Genomic DNA, 14750 nt, shown 5'->3' on the forward strand with positions numbered 1-14750 from the left:
GTTCACAGAGTAGATAAGTGTGATGTTCACAGAGTAGATAAGTGTGATGTTCACAGAGTAGATAAGTGTGATGTTCACAGAGTAGATAAGTGTGATGTTCACAGAGTAGATAAGTGTGATGTTCACAGAGTAGAAAAGTGTGATGTTCACAGAGTAGATAAGTGTGATGTTCACAGAGTAGATAAGTGTGATGTTCCCAGTGTAGATAAGTGTGATGTTCACAGAGTAGACAAGTGTGATGTTCACAGAGTAGACAAGTGTGATGTTCACAGAGTAGACAAGTGTGATGTTCACAGAGCAGATAAATGTGATGTTCACAGAGCAGATAAATGTGATGTTCACAGAGTAGATAAGTGTGATGTTCACAGTGGAGATAAGTGTGATGTTCCCAGAGCAGATAAATGTGATGTTCACAGAGAAGATAAGTGTGATGTTCACAGAGTAGACAAGTGTGATGTTCACAGAGTAGACAAGTGTGATGTTCACAGAGTAGACAAGTGTGATGTTCACAGAGTAGACAAGTGTGATGTTCACAGAGTAGACAAGTGTGATGTTCACAGAGTAGACAAGTGTGATGTTCACAGAGTAGACAAGTGTGATGTTCACAGAGTAGACAAGTGTGATGTTCACAGAGTAGACAAGTGTGATGTTCACAGAGTAGACAAGTGTGATAACAGAGTAGACAAGTGTGATAACAGAGTTGATAAGTGTGATGTTCACAGAGTATATGTGCATGTTAACAGAGTAGATAAGTGTGATGTTCACAGAGCAGATAAATGTGATGTTCACAGAGCAGATAAATGTGATGTTCACAGAGTAGATAAGTGTGATGTTCACAGTGGAGATAAGTGTGATGTTCCCAGAGCAGATAAATGTGATGTTCACAGAGAAGATAAGTGTGATGTTCACAGAGTAGACAAGTGTGATGTTCACAGAGTAGACAAGTGTGATGTTCACAGAGGAGAAAAGTGTGATGTTCACAGAGGAGAAAAGTGTGATGTTCACAGAGTAGATAAGTGTGATGTTCACAGAGTAGATAAGTGTGATGTTCACAGAGGAGAAAAGTGTGATGTTCACAGAGGAGAAAAGTGTGATGTTCACAGAGTAGATAAGTGTGATGTTCACAGAGTAGATAAGTGTGATGTTCACAGAGTAGATAAGTGTGATGTTCACAGAGTAGATAAGTGTGATGTTCACAGAGGAGAAAAGTGTGATGTTCACAGAGGAGATAAGTGTGATGTTCACAGAGTAGATAAGTGTGATGTTCACAGAGTAGATAAGTGTGATGTTCACAGAGTAGATAAGTGTGATGTTCACAGAGGAGAAAAGTGTGATGTTCACAGAGGAGATAAGTGTGATGTTCACAGAGTAGATAAGTGTGATGTTCACAGAGTAGATAAGTGTGATGTTCACAGAGTAGATAAGTGTGATGTTCACAGAGTAGATAAGTGTGATGTTCACAGAGTAGATAAGTGTGATGTTCACAGAGTAGAAAAGTGTGATGTTCACAGAGGAGATAAGTGTGATGTTCACAGAGTAGATAAGTGTGATGTTCACAGAGTAGATAAGTGTGATGTTCACAGAGTAGATAAGTGTGATGTTCACAGAGGAGATAAGTGTGATGTTCCCAGAGCAGATAAATGTGATGTTCACAGAGAAGATAAGTGTGATGTTCACAGAGTAGATAAGTGTGATGTTCCCAGTGTAGATAAGTGTGATGTTCACAGAGTAGACAAGTGTGATGTTCACAGAGTAGACAAGTGTGATGTTCACAGAGTAGACAAGTGTGATGTTCACAGAGTAGACAAGTGTGATGTTCACAGAGTAGACAAGTGTGATGTTCACAGAGTTGATAAGTGTGATGTTCACAGAGTATATGTGCATGTTAACAGAGTCGATAAGTGTGATGTTCACAGAGCAGATAAATGTGATGTTCACAGAGTAGATAAGTGTGATGTTCACAGTGGAGATAAGTGTGATGTTCCCAGAGCAGATAAATGTGATGTTCACAGAGAAGATAAGTGTGATGTTCACAGAGAAGATAAGTGTGATGTTCCCAGAGTAGATAAATGTGATGTTCACAGAGGAGAAAAGTGTGATGTTCACAGTGGAGATAAGTGTGATGTTCACAGAGTAGATAAGTGTGATGTTCACAGAGTAGATAAGTGTGATGTTCACAGAGTAGATAAGTGTGATGTTCACAGAGGAGAAAAGTGTGATGTTCACAGAGGAGAAAAGTGTGATGTTCACAGAGTAGATAAGTGTGATGTTCACAGAGTAGATAAGTGTGATGTTCACAGAGTAGATAAGTGTGATGTTCACAGAGTAGATAAGTGTGATGTTCACAGAGGAGAAAAGTGTGATGTTCACAGAGGAGAAAAGTGTGATGTTCACAGAGGAGAAAAGTGTGATGTTCACAGAGTAGATAAGTGTGATGTTCACAGAGTAGATAAGTGTGATGTTCACAGAGTAGATAAGTGTGATGTTCACAGAGTAGATAAGTGTGATGTTCACAGAGTAGATAAGTGTGATGTTCACAGAGTAGATAAGTGTGATGTTCACAGAGTAGATAAATATGATGTTCACAGAGGAGATAAGTGTGATGTTCACAGAGTAGATAAGTGTGATGTTCACAGAGTAGATAAGTGTGATGTTCACAGAGGAGAAAAGTGTGATGTTCACAGTGGAGATAAGTGTGATGTTCCCAGAGAAGATAAGTGTGATGTTCACAGAGGAGATAAATATGATGTTCACAGAGGAGATAAGTGTGATGTTCACAGAGTAGATAAGTGTGATGTTCACAGAGTAGATAAGTGTGATGTTCACAGAGTAGATAAGTGTGATGTTCACAGAGGAGAAAAGTGTGATGTTCACAGTGGAGATAAGTGTGATGTTCCCAGAGAAGATAAGTGTGATGTTCCCAGAGTAGATAAATGTGATGTTCACAGAGGAGAAAAGTGTGATGTTCACAGTGGAGATAAGTGTGATGTTCACAGAGTAGATAAGTGTGATGTTCACAGAGTAGATAAGTGTGATGTTCACAGAGTAGATAAGTGTGATGTTCACAGAGGAGAAAAGTGTGATGTTCACAGAGGAGAAAAGTGTGATGTTCACAGAGTAGATAAGTGTGATGTTCACAGAGTAGATAAGTGTGATGTTCACAGAGTAGATAAGTGTGATGTTCACAGAGTAGATAAGTGTGATGTTCACAGAGTAGATAAGTGTGATGTTCACAGTGGAGATAAGTGTGATGTTCCCAGAGCAGATAAATGTGATGTTCACAGAGAAGATAAGTGTGATGTTCACAGAGGAGAAAAGTGTGATGTTCACAGAGGAGATAAATGTGATGTTCACAGAGGAGATAAGTGTGATGTTCACAGAGTAGATAAGTGTGATGTTCCCAGAGTAGATAAATGTGATGTTCACAGAGGAGAAAAGTGTGATGTTCACAGAGGAGAAAAGTGTGATGTTCACAGAGTAGAAAAGTGTGATGTTCACAGTGGAGATAAGTGTGATGTTCACAGAGTAGATAAGTGTGATGTTCACAGAGTAGATAAGTGTGATGTTCACAGAGTAGATAAGTGTGATGTTCACAGAGTAGATAAGTGTGATGTTCACAGAGGAGAAAAGTGTGATGTTCACAGTGGAGATAAGTGTGATGTTCACAGAGTAGATAAGTGTGATGTTCACAGAGTAGATAAGTGTGATGTTCACAGAGGAGATAAGTGTGATGTTCCCAGAGCAGATAAATGTGATGTTCACAGAGAAGATAAGTGTGATGTTCACAGAGTAGACAAGTGTGATGTTCACAGAGTAGACAAGTGTGATGTTCAGAGAGTAGACAAGTGTGATGTTCACAGAGTAGACAAGTGTGATGTTCACAGAGTAGACAAGTGTGATGTTCACAGAGTAGACAAGTGTGATGTTCACAGAGTAGACAAGTGTGATGTTCACAGAGTAGACAAGTGTGATGTTCACAGAGTAGACAAGTGTGATAACAGAGTAGACAAGTGTGATAACAGAGTAGACAAGTGTGATAACAGAGTTGATAAGTGTGATGTTCACAGAGTATATGTGCATGTTAACAGAGTAGATAAGTGTGATGTTCACAGAGCAGATAAATGTGATGTTCACAGAGCAGATAAATGTGATGTTCACAGAGTAGATAAGTGTGATGTTCACAGTGGAGATAAGTGTGATGTTCCCAGAGCAGATAAATGTGATGTTCACAGAGAAGATAAGTGTGATGTTCACAGAGGAGAAAAGTGTGATGTTCACAGAGGAGATAAATGTGATGTTCACAGAGGAGATAAGTGTGATGTTCCCAGAGTAGATAAATGTGATGTTCACAGAGGAGAAAAGTGTGATGTTCACAGAGTAGATAAGTGTGATGTTCACAGAGTAGATAAGTGTGATGTTCACAGAGTAGATAAGTGTGATGTTCACAGAGTAGATAAGTGTGATGTTCACAGAGTAGATAAGTGTGATGTTCACAGAGGAGAAAAGTGTGATGTTCACAGTGGAGATAAGTGTGATGTTCACAGAGTAGATAAGTGTGATGTTCACAGAGTAGATAAGTGTGATGTTCACAGAGTAGATAAGTGTGATGTTCACAGAGGAGAAAAGTGTGATGTTCACAGTGGAGATAAGTGTGATGTTCCCAGAGCAGATAAATGTGATGTTCACAGAGAAGATAAGTGTGATGTTCACAGAGTAGACAAGTGTGATGTTCACAGAGTAGACAAGTGTGATGTTCACAGAGTAGACAAGTGTGATAACAGAGTAGACAAGTGTGATGTTCACAGAGTAGACAAGTGTGATGTTCACAGAGTAGACAAGTGTGATAACAGAGTAGACAAGTGTGATAACAGAGTAGACAAGTGTGATAACAGAGTTGATAAGTGTGATGTTCACAGAGTATATGTGCATGTTAACAGAGTAGATAAGTGTGATGTTCACAGAGCAGATAAATGTGATGTTCACAGAGCAGATAAATGTGATGTTCACAGAGTAGATAAGTGTGATGTTCACAGTGGAGATAAGTGTGATGTTCCCAGAGCAGATAAATGTGATATTCACAGAGAAGATAAGTGTGATGTTCACAGAGTAGATAAGTGTGATGTTCCCAGAGTAGATAAATGTGATGTTCACAGAGGAGAAAAGTGTGATGTTCACAGTGGAGATAAGTGTGATGTTCACAGAGTAGATAAGTGTGATGTTCACAGAGTAGATAAGTGTGATGTTCACAGAGGAGAAAAGTGTGATGTTCACAGAGGAGAAAAGTGTGATGTTCACAGAGTAGATAAGTGTGATGTTCACAGAGTAGATAAGTGTGATGTTCACAGAGTAGATAAGTGTGATGTTCACAGAGGAGAAAAGTGTGATGTTCACAGAGGAGAAAAGTGTGATGTTCACAGAGTAGATAAGTGTGATGTTCACAGAGTAGATAAGTGTGATGTTCACAGAGTAGATAAGTGTGATGTTCACAGAGTAGATAAGTGTGATGTTCACAGAGTAGATAAGTGTGATGTTCACAGAGTAGATAAGTGTGATGTTCACAGAGTAGATAAATATGATGTTCACAGAGGAGATAAGTGTGATGTTCACAGAGTAGATAAGTGTGATGTTCACAGAGTAGATAAGTGTGATGTTCACAGAGGAGAAAAGTGTGATGTTCACAGTGGAGATAAGTGTGATGTTCCCAGAGAAGATAAGTGTGATGTTCACAGAGGAGATAAATATGATGTTCACAGAGGAGATAAGTGTGATGTTCACAGAGTAGATAAGTGTGATGTTCACAGAGTAGATAAGTGTGATGTTCACAGAGTAGATAAGTGTGATGTTCACAGAGTAGATAAGTGTGATGTTCACAGAGGAGAAAAGTGTGATGTTCACAGTGGAGATAAGTGTGATGTTCCCAGAGAAGATAAGTGTGATGTTCCCAGAGTAGATAAATGTGATGTTCACAGAGGAGAAAAGTGTGATGTTCACAGTGGAGATAAGTGTGATGTTCACAGAGTAGATAAGTGTGATGTTCACAGAGTAGATAAGTGTGATGTTCACAGAGTAGATAAGTGTGATGTTCACAGAGGAGAAAAGTGTGATGTTCACAGAGGAGAAAAGTGTGATGTTCACAGAGTAGATAAGTGTGATGTTCACAGAGTAGATAAGTGTGATGTTCACAGAGTAGATAAGTGTGATGTTCACAGAGTAGATAAGTGTGATGTTCACAGAGTAGATAAGTGTGATGTTCACAGTGGAGATAAGTGTGATGTTCCCAGAGCAGATAAATGTGATGTTCACAGAGAAGATAAGTGTGATGTTCACAGAGGAGAAAAGTGTGATGTTCACAGAGGAGATAAATGTGATGTTCACAGAGGAGATAAGTGTGATGTTCACAGAGTAGATAAGTGTGATGTTCCCAGAGTAGATAAATGTGATGTTCACAGAGGAGAAAAGTGTGATGTTCACAGAGGAGAAAAGTGTGATGTTCACAGAGTAGAAAAGTGTGATGTTCACAGTGGAGATAAGTGTGATGTTCACAGAGTAGATAAGTGTGATGTTCACAGAGTAGATAAGTGTGATGTTCACAGAGTAGATAAGTGTGATGTTCACAGAGTAGATAAGTGTGATGTTCACAGAGGAGAAAAGTGTGATGTTCACAGTGGAGATAAGTGTGATGTTCACAGAGTAGATAAGTGTGATGTTCACAGAGTAGATAAGTGTGATGTTCACAGAGGAGATAAGTGTGATGTTCCCAGAGCAGATAAATGTGATGTTCACAGAGAAGATAAGTGTGATGTTCACAGAGTAGACAAGTGTGATGTTCACAGAGTAGACAAGTGTGATGTTCAGAGAGTAGACAAGTGTGATGTTCACAGAGTAGACAAGTGTGATGTTCACAGAGTAGACAAGTGTGATGTTCACAGAGTAGACAAGTGTGCTAACAGAGTAGACAAGTGTGATGTTCACAGAGTAGACAAGTGTGATGTTCACAGAGTAGACAAGTGTGATGTTCACAGAGTAGACAAGTGTGATAACAGAGTAGACAAGTGTGATAACAGAGTAGACAAGTGTGATAACAGAGTTGATAAGTGTGATGTTCACAGAGTATATGTGCATGTTAACAGAGTAGATAAGTGTGATGTTCACAGAGCAGATAAATGTGATGTTCACAGAGCAGATAAATGTGATGTTCACAGAGTAGATAAGTGTGATGTTCACAGTGGAGATAAGTGTGATGTTCCCAGAGCAGATAAATGTGATGTTCACAGAGAAGATAAGTGTGATGTTCACAGAGGAGAAAAGTGTGATGTTCACAGAGGAGATAAATGTGATGTTCACAGAGGAGATAAGTGTGATGTTCCCAGAGTAGATAAATGTGATGTTCACAGAGGAGAAAAGTGTGATGTTCACAGAGTAGATAAGTGTGATGTTCACAGAGTAGATAAGTGTGATGTTCACAGAGTAGATAAGTGTGATGTTCACAGAGTAGATAAGTGTGATGTTCACAGAGTAGATAAGTGTGATGTTCACAGAGGAGAAAAGTGTGATGTTCACAGTGGAGATAAGTGTGATGTTCACAGAGTAGATAAGTGTGATGTTCACAGAGTAGATAAGTGTGATGTTCACAGAGTAGATAAGTGTGATGTTCACAGAGGAGAAAAGTGTGATGTTCACAGTGGAGATAAGTGTGATGTTCCCAGAGCAGATAAATGTGATGTTCACAGAGAAGATAAGTGTGATGTTCACAGAGTAGACAAGTGTGATGTTCACAGAGTAGACAAGTGTGATGTTCACAGAGTAGACAAGTGTGATAACAGAGTAGACAAGTGTGATGTTCACAGAGTAGACAAGTGTGATGTTCACAGAGTAGACAAGTGTGATAACAGAGTAGACAAGTGTGATAACAGAGTAGACAAGTGTGATAACAGAGTTGATAAGTGTGATGTTCACAGAGTATATGTGCATGTTAACAGAGTAGATAAGTGTGATGTTCACAGAGCAGATAAATGTGATGTTCACAGAGCAGATAAATGTGATGTTCACAGAGTAGATAAGTGTGATGTTCACAGTGGAGATAAGTGTGATGTTCCCAGAGCAGATAAATGTGATATTCACAGAGAAGATAAGTGTGATGTTCACAGAGTAGATAAGTGTGATGTTCCCAGAGTAGATAAATGTGATGTTCACAGAGTAGATAAGTGTGATGTTCACAGAGGAGAAAAGTGTGATGTTCACAGTGGAGATAAGTGTGATGTTCACAGAGTAGATAAGTGTGATGTTCACAGAGTAGATAAGTGTGATGTTCACAGAGTAGATAAGTGTGATGTTCACAGAGGAGAAAAGTGTGATGTTCACAGAGGAGAAAAGTGTGATGTTCACAGAGTAGATAAGTGTGATGTTCACAGAGTAGATAAGTGTGATGTTCACAGAGTAGATAAGTGTGATGTTCACAGAGTAGATAAGTGTGATGTTCACAGAGTAGATAAGTGTGATGTTCACAGTGGAGATAAGTGTGATGTTCCCAGAGCAGATAAATGTGATGTTCACAGAGAAGATAAGTGTGATGTTCACAGAGGAGAAAAGTGTGATGTTCACAGAGGAGATAAATGTGATGTTCACAGAGGAGATAAGTGTGATGTTCACAGAGTAGATAAGTGTGATGTTCCCAGAGTAGATAAATGTGATGTTCACAGAGTAGATAAGTGTGATGTTCACAGAGTAGATAAGTGTGATGTTCACAGAGGAGAAAAGTGTGATGTTCACAGTGGAGATAAGTGTGATGTTCACAGAGTAGATAAGTGTGATGTTCACAGAGTAGATAAGTGTGATGTTCACAGAGTAGATAAGTGTGATGTTCACAGAGGAGAAAAGTGTGATGTTCACAGTGGAGATAAGTGTGATGTTCCCAGAGCAGATAAATGTGATGTTCACAGAGAAGATAAGTGTGATGTTCACAGAGTAGACAAGTGTGATGTTCACAGAGTAGACAAGTGTGATGTTCAGAGAGTAGACAAGTGTGATGTTCACAGAGTAGACAAGTGTGATGTTCACAGAGTAGACAAGTGTGATGTTCACAGAGTAGACAAGTGTGATGTTCACAGAGTAGACAAGTGTGATGTTCACAGAGTAGACAAGTGTGATGTTCACAGAGTAGACAAGTGTGATGTTCACAGAGTAGACAAGTGTGATGTTCACAGAGTAGACAAGTGTGATGTTCACAGAGTAGACAAGTGTGATAACAGAGTTGATAAGTGTGATGTTCACAGAGTATATGTGCATGTTAACAGAGTAGATAAGTGTGATGTTCACAGAGCAGATAAATGTGATGTTCACAGAGCAGATAAATGTGATGTTCACAGAGTAGATAAGTGTGATAACAGAGTAGACAAGTGTGATGTTCACAGAGTAGACAAGTGTGATGTTCACAGAGGAGATAAATGTGATGTTCACAGAGTAGACAAGTGTGATAACAGAGTAGACAAGTGTGATAACAGAGTAGACAAGTGTGATAACAGAGTAGACAAGTGTGATAACAGAGTTGATAAGTGTGATGTTCACAGAGTATATGTGCATGTTAACAGAGTAGATAAGTGTGATGTTCACAGAGCAGATAAATGTGATGTTCACAGTGGAGATAAGTGTGATGTTCCCAGAGCAGATAAATGTGATGTTCACAGAGAAGATAAGTGTGATGTTCACAGAGTAGATAAGTGTGATGTTCCCAGAGTAGATAAATGTGATGTTCACAGAGGAGAAAAGTGTGATGTTCACAGTGGAGATAAGTGTGATGTTCACAGAGTAGATAAGTGTGATGTTCACAGAGTAGATAAGTGTGATGTTCACAGAGTAGATAAGTGTGATGTTCACAGAGGAGAAAAGTGTGATGTTCACAGAGGAGAAAAGTGTGATGTTCACAGAGTAGATAAGTGTGATGTTCACAGAGTAGATAAGTGTGATGTTCACAGAGTAGATAAGTGTGATGTTCACAGAGTAGATAAGTGTGATGTTCCCAGAGTAGATAAATGTGATGTTCACAGAGGAGAAAAGTGTGATGTTCACAGAGGAGAAAAGTGTGATGTTCACAGAGGAGATAAATATGATGTTCACAGAGTAGATAAGTGTGATGTTCACAGAGTAGATAAGTGTGATGTTCACAGAGTAGATAAGTGTGATGTTCACAGAGTAGATAAGTGTGATGTTCACAGAGTAGATAAGTGTGATGTTCACAGAGTCGATAAATATGATGTTCACAGAGGAGATAAGTGTGATGTTCACAGAGTAGATAAGTGTGATGTTCACAGAGTAGATAAGTGTGATGTTCACAGAGTAGATAAGTGTGATGTTCACAGAGGAGAAAAGTGTGATGTTCACAGAGTAGATAAGTGTGATGTTCCCAGAGAAGATAAGTGTGATGTTCACAGAGGAGATAAATATGATGTTCACAGAGTAGATAAGTGTGATGTTCACAGAGTAGATAAGTGTGATGTTCACAGTGGAGATAAGTGTGATGTTCCCAGAGCAGATAAATGTGATGTTCACAGAGAAGATAAGTGTGATGTTCACAGAGGAGAAAAGTGTGATGTTCACAGAGGAGATAAATGTGATGTTCACAGAGGAGATAAGTGTGATGTTCACAGAGTAGATAAGTGTGATGTTCCCAGAGTAGATAAATGTGATGTTCACAGAGGAGAAAAGTGTGATGTTCACAGAGGAGAAAAGTGTGATGTTCACAGAGTAGATAAGTGTGATGTTCACAGAGTAGATAAGTGTGATGTTCACAGAGTAGATAAGTGTGATGTTCACAGAGTAGATAAGTGTGATGTTCACAGAGTAGATAAGTGTGATGTTCACAGAGTAGATAAGTGTGATGTTCACAGAGGAGAAAAGTGTGATGTTCACAGTGGAGATAAGTGTGATGTTCACAGAGTAGATAAGTGTGATGTTCACAGAGTAGATAAGTGTGATGTTCACAGAGTAGATAAGTGTGATGTTCACAGAGGAGAAAAGTGTGATGTTCACAGTGGAGATAAGTGTGATGTTCCCAGAGCAGATAAATGTGATGTTCACAGAGAAGATAAGTGTGATGTTCACAGAGTAGACAAGTGTGATGTTCACAGAGTAGACAAGTGTGATGTTCACAGAGTAGACAAGTGTGATAACAGAGTAGACAAGTGTGATGTTCACAGAGTAGACAAGTGTGATGTTCACAGAGTAGACAAGTGTGATAACAGAGTAGACAAGTGTGATAACAGAGTAGACAAGTGTGATAACAGAGTTGATAAGTGTGATGTTCACAGAGTATATGTGCATGTTAACAGAGTAGATAAGTGTGATGTTCACAGAGCAGATAAATGTGATGTTCACAGAGCAGATAAATGTGATGTTCACAGAGCAGATAAATGTGATGTTCACAGAGTAGATAAGTGTGATAACAGAGTAGACAAGTGTGATGTTCACAGAGTAGACAAGTGTGATGTTCACAGAGTAGACAAGTGTGATAACAGAGTAGACAAGTGTGATAACAGAGTTGATAAGTGTGATGTTCACAGAGTATATGTGCATGTTAACAGAGTCGATAAGTGTGATGTTCACAGAGCAGATAAATGTGATGTTCACAGAGTAGATAAGTGTGATGTTCACAGTGGAGATAAGTGTGATGTTCCCAGAGCAGATAAATGTGATGTTCACAGAGAAGATAAGTGTGATGTTCACAGAGAAGATAAGTGTGATGTTCCCAGAGTAGATAAATGTGATGTTCACAGAGGAGAAAAGTGTGATGTTCACAGTGGAGATAAGTGTGATGTTCACAGAGTAGATAAGTGTGATGTTCACAGAGTAGATAAGTGTGATGTTCACAGAGTAGATAAGTGTGATGTTCACAGAGGAGAAAAGTGTGATGTTCACAGAGGAGAAAAGTGTGATGTTCACAGAGTAGATAAGTGTGATGTTCACAGAGTAGATAAGTGTGATGTTCACAGAGTAGATAAGTGTGATGTTCACAGAGTAGATAAGTGTGATGTTCACAGAGGAGAAAAGTGTGATGTTCACAGAGGAGAAAAGTGTGATGTTCACAGAGGAGAAAAGTGTGATGTTCACAGAGTAGATAAGTGTGATGTTCACAGAGTAGATAAGTGTGATGTTCACAGAGTAGATAAGTGTGATGTTCACAGAGTAGATAAGTGTGATGTTCACAGAGTAGATAAGTGTGATGTTCACAGAGTAGATAAGTGTGATGTTCACAGAGTAGATAAATATGATGTTCACAGAGGAGATAAGTGTGATGTTCACAGAGTAGATAAGTGTGATGTTCACAGAGTAGATAAGTGTGATGTTCACAGAGGAGAAAAGTGTGATGTTCACAGTGGAGATAAGTGTGATGTTCCCAGAGAAGATAAGTGTGATGTTCACAGAGGAGATAAATATGATGTTCACAGAGGAGATAAGTGTGATGTTCACAGAGTAGATAAGTGTGATGTTCACAGAGTAGATAAGTGTGATGTTCACAGAGGAGAAAAGTGTGATGTTCACAGTGGAGATAAGTGTGATGTTCCCAGAGAAGATAAGTGTGATGTTCACAGAGGAGATAAATGTGATGTTCACAGAGAAGATAAGTGTGATGTTCACAGAGGAGATAAATATGATGTTCACAGAGGAGATAAGTGTGATGTTCACAGAGTAGATAAGTGTGATGTTCACAGAGTAGATAAGTGTGATGTTCCCAGAGTAGATAAATGTGATGTTCACAGAGGAGAAAAGTGTGATGTTCACAGTGGAGATAAGTGTGATGTTCACAGAGTAGATAAGTGTGATGTTCACAGAGTAGATAAGTGTGATGTTCACAGAGTAGATAAGTATGATGTTCACAGAGTAGATAAGTGTGATGTTCACAGAGGAGAAAAGTGTGATGTTCACAGAGTAGATAAGTGTGATGTTCACAGAGGAGAAAAGTGTGATGTTCACAGAGTAGATAAGTGTGATGTTCACAGAGGAGAAAAGTGTGATGTTCACAGAGGAGATAAGTGTGATGTTCACAGAGCAGAAAAGTGTGATGTTCACAGAGGAGAAAAGTGTGATGTTCACAGAGGAGAAAAGTGTGATGTTCACAGAGGAGAAAAGTGTGATGTTCACAGAGGAGAAAAGTGTGATGTTCACAGAGGAGAAAAGTGTGATGTTTACAGAGAAGATAAGTGTGATGTTCACAGAGGAGAAAAGTGTGATGTTCACAGAGGAGAAAAGTGTGATGTTAACAGAGTAGATAAGTGTGATGTTAACAGAGTAGATAAGTGTGATGTTCACAGAGGAGAAAAGTGTGATGTTCACAGAGGAGATAAGTGTGATGTTAGCAGAGAAGATAAGTGTGATGTGATAAGCCCCAGTTGCACCATCATCACTGCCCACCCCGCTGCACCTCCTCCACTTCCCACCCTCATTACAACATCACCACCGGCCACCCCTGTTACACCGTCACCACCGGCTGCCCCCATTACACAATCACCACCACCCGCCCCCACTGCAATGTCACCACCGGCCGCCCCCGCTGTACTGTCCCCACCCCCCTCCCTCGTCGCACTGTCACCACTGCACACCCCCGCTGCACCTCCTCCACTTCCTGCCCTCATTACACCGTCACCACTGCCCGCCCACGTTACACCGTCACCAGCCCCCTCCCCCGTCGCAACGTCACCACCCCCTCCCCCATCGCACCGTCACCACCCCCTCCCCATCGCACCTCACCACCCCTCCCCCGTCGCACCGTCACCACCCCCTCCCCCGTCACCACCCCCTCCCCGTCGCACTGTCACCACCCCCTCCCCGTCGCACCATCACCACCCCTCCCCCGTCGCACCATCATCACCCCCTCCCCGCTGCACCTCCTCCACTTCCTGCCCTCATTACACCGTCACCACCTCCTGCCCTTGTTACACCGTCACCACCTCCCGCCCTCGTTACACCGTCACCACCTCCCATCCTCGTTACACCGTCACCACCGCCCGCCCACGTTGCACCGTCACCACTTCCCGCCCCGTTGCACCGTCACCACCGCCCTCGTTGCACCGTCACCACCGCCCTCCCCGTCGCACCGTCACCACCGCCCTCCCCGTCGCACCGTCACCACCGCCCTCCCCGTCGCACCGTCCCCACCCCTCCCCGTCGCACCGTCCCCACCCCCTCCCCCGTCGCACCGTCCCCACCCCTCCCCCGTCGCACCGTCCCCACCCCCTCCCCGTCGCACCGTCCCCACCCCTCCCCCGTCGCACCGTCCCCACCCCCTCCCCGTCGCACCGTCCCCACCCCCTCCCCCATCGCACCGTCCCCACTTCCTGCCCTCGTTACACCGTCACCACCTCCCGCCCTCGTTACACCATCACCACTGCCCGCCCACGTTACACCGTCACCACCGCCCACGTTACACCGTCACCACCGCCCGCTCACGTTACACCGTCACCACCGCCCGCCCACGTTACCCCGTCACCACCGCACGCCCATGTTACCCCATCACCACCGCCCGCCACCGCTGCACTGCTGCACCGTCCCCACCCCCTTCCTCCGTTGCACCGTCACCACTTCCAATATCCTCATCAACCTCACTCCACATCCGTAACCAACTATTATCTACAAATTTCTCACATTCTGCTACTTGCTGAAATTATCGATGCGTTCCTTCAACCGAGTAATAACCTTCCTCGAGTGGACGATTTCCTCCACTTCCCACAACAATAAGAACCCTCTGCCTCCCCCATTGT

The 14750-nt window shown here is 41.6% G+C and overlaps 1 long non-coding RNA gene across 2 annotated transcripts in view; it reads right to left on the bottom strand.

The window, feature by feature from the left end:
- The window catches only part of LOC147025657 (uncharacterized), a 77943-nt gene that overhangs the window by 61918 nt on the left and 1275 nt on the right, over positions 1 to 14750 (bottom strand). The window lies entirely within an intron of this gene.

This window comes from Eptatretus burgeri, chromosome 6, assembly GCF_056783735.1.
Source record: "Eptatretus burgeri isolate ZD-2024b chromosome 6, Ebu_testis_v1, whole genome shotgun sequence".
Lineage (NCBI taxonomy): Eukaryota > Metazoa > Chordata > Myxini > Myxiniformes > Myxinidae > Eptatretus > Eptatretus burgeri.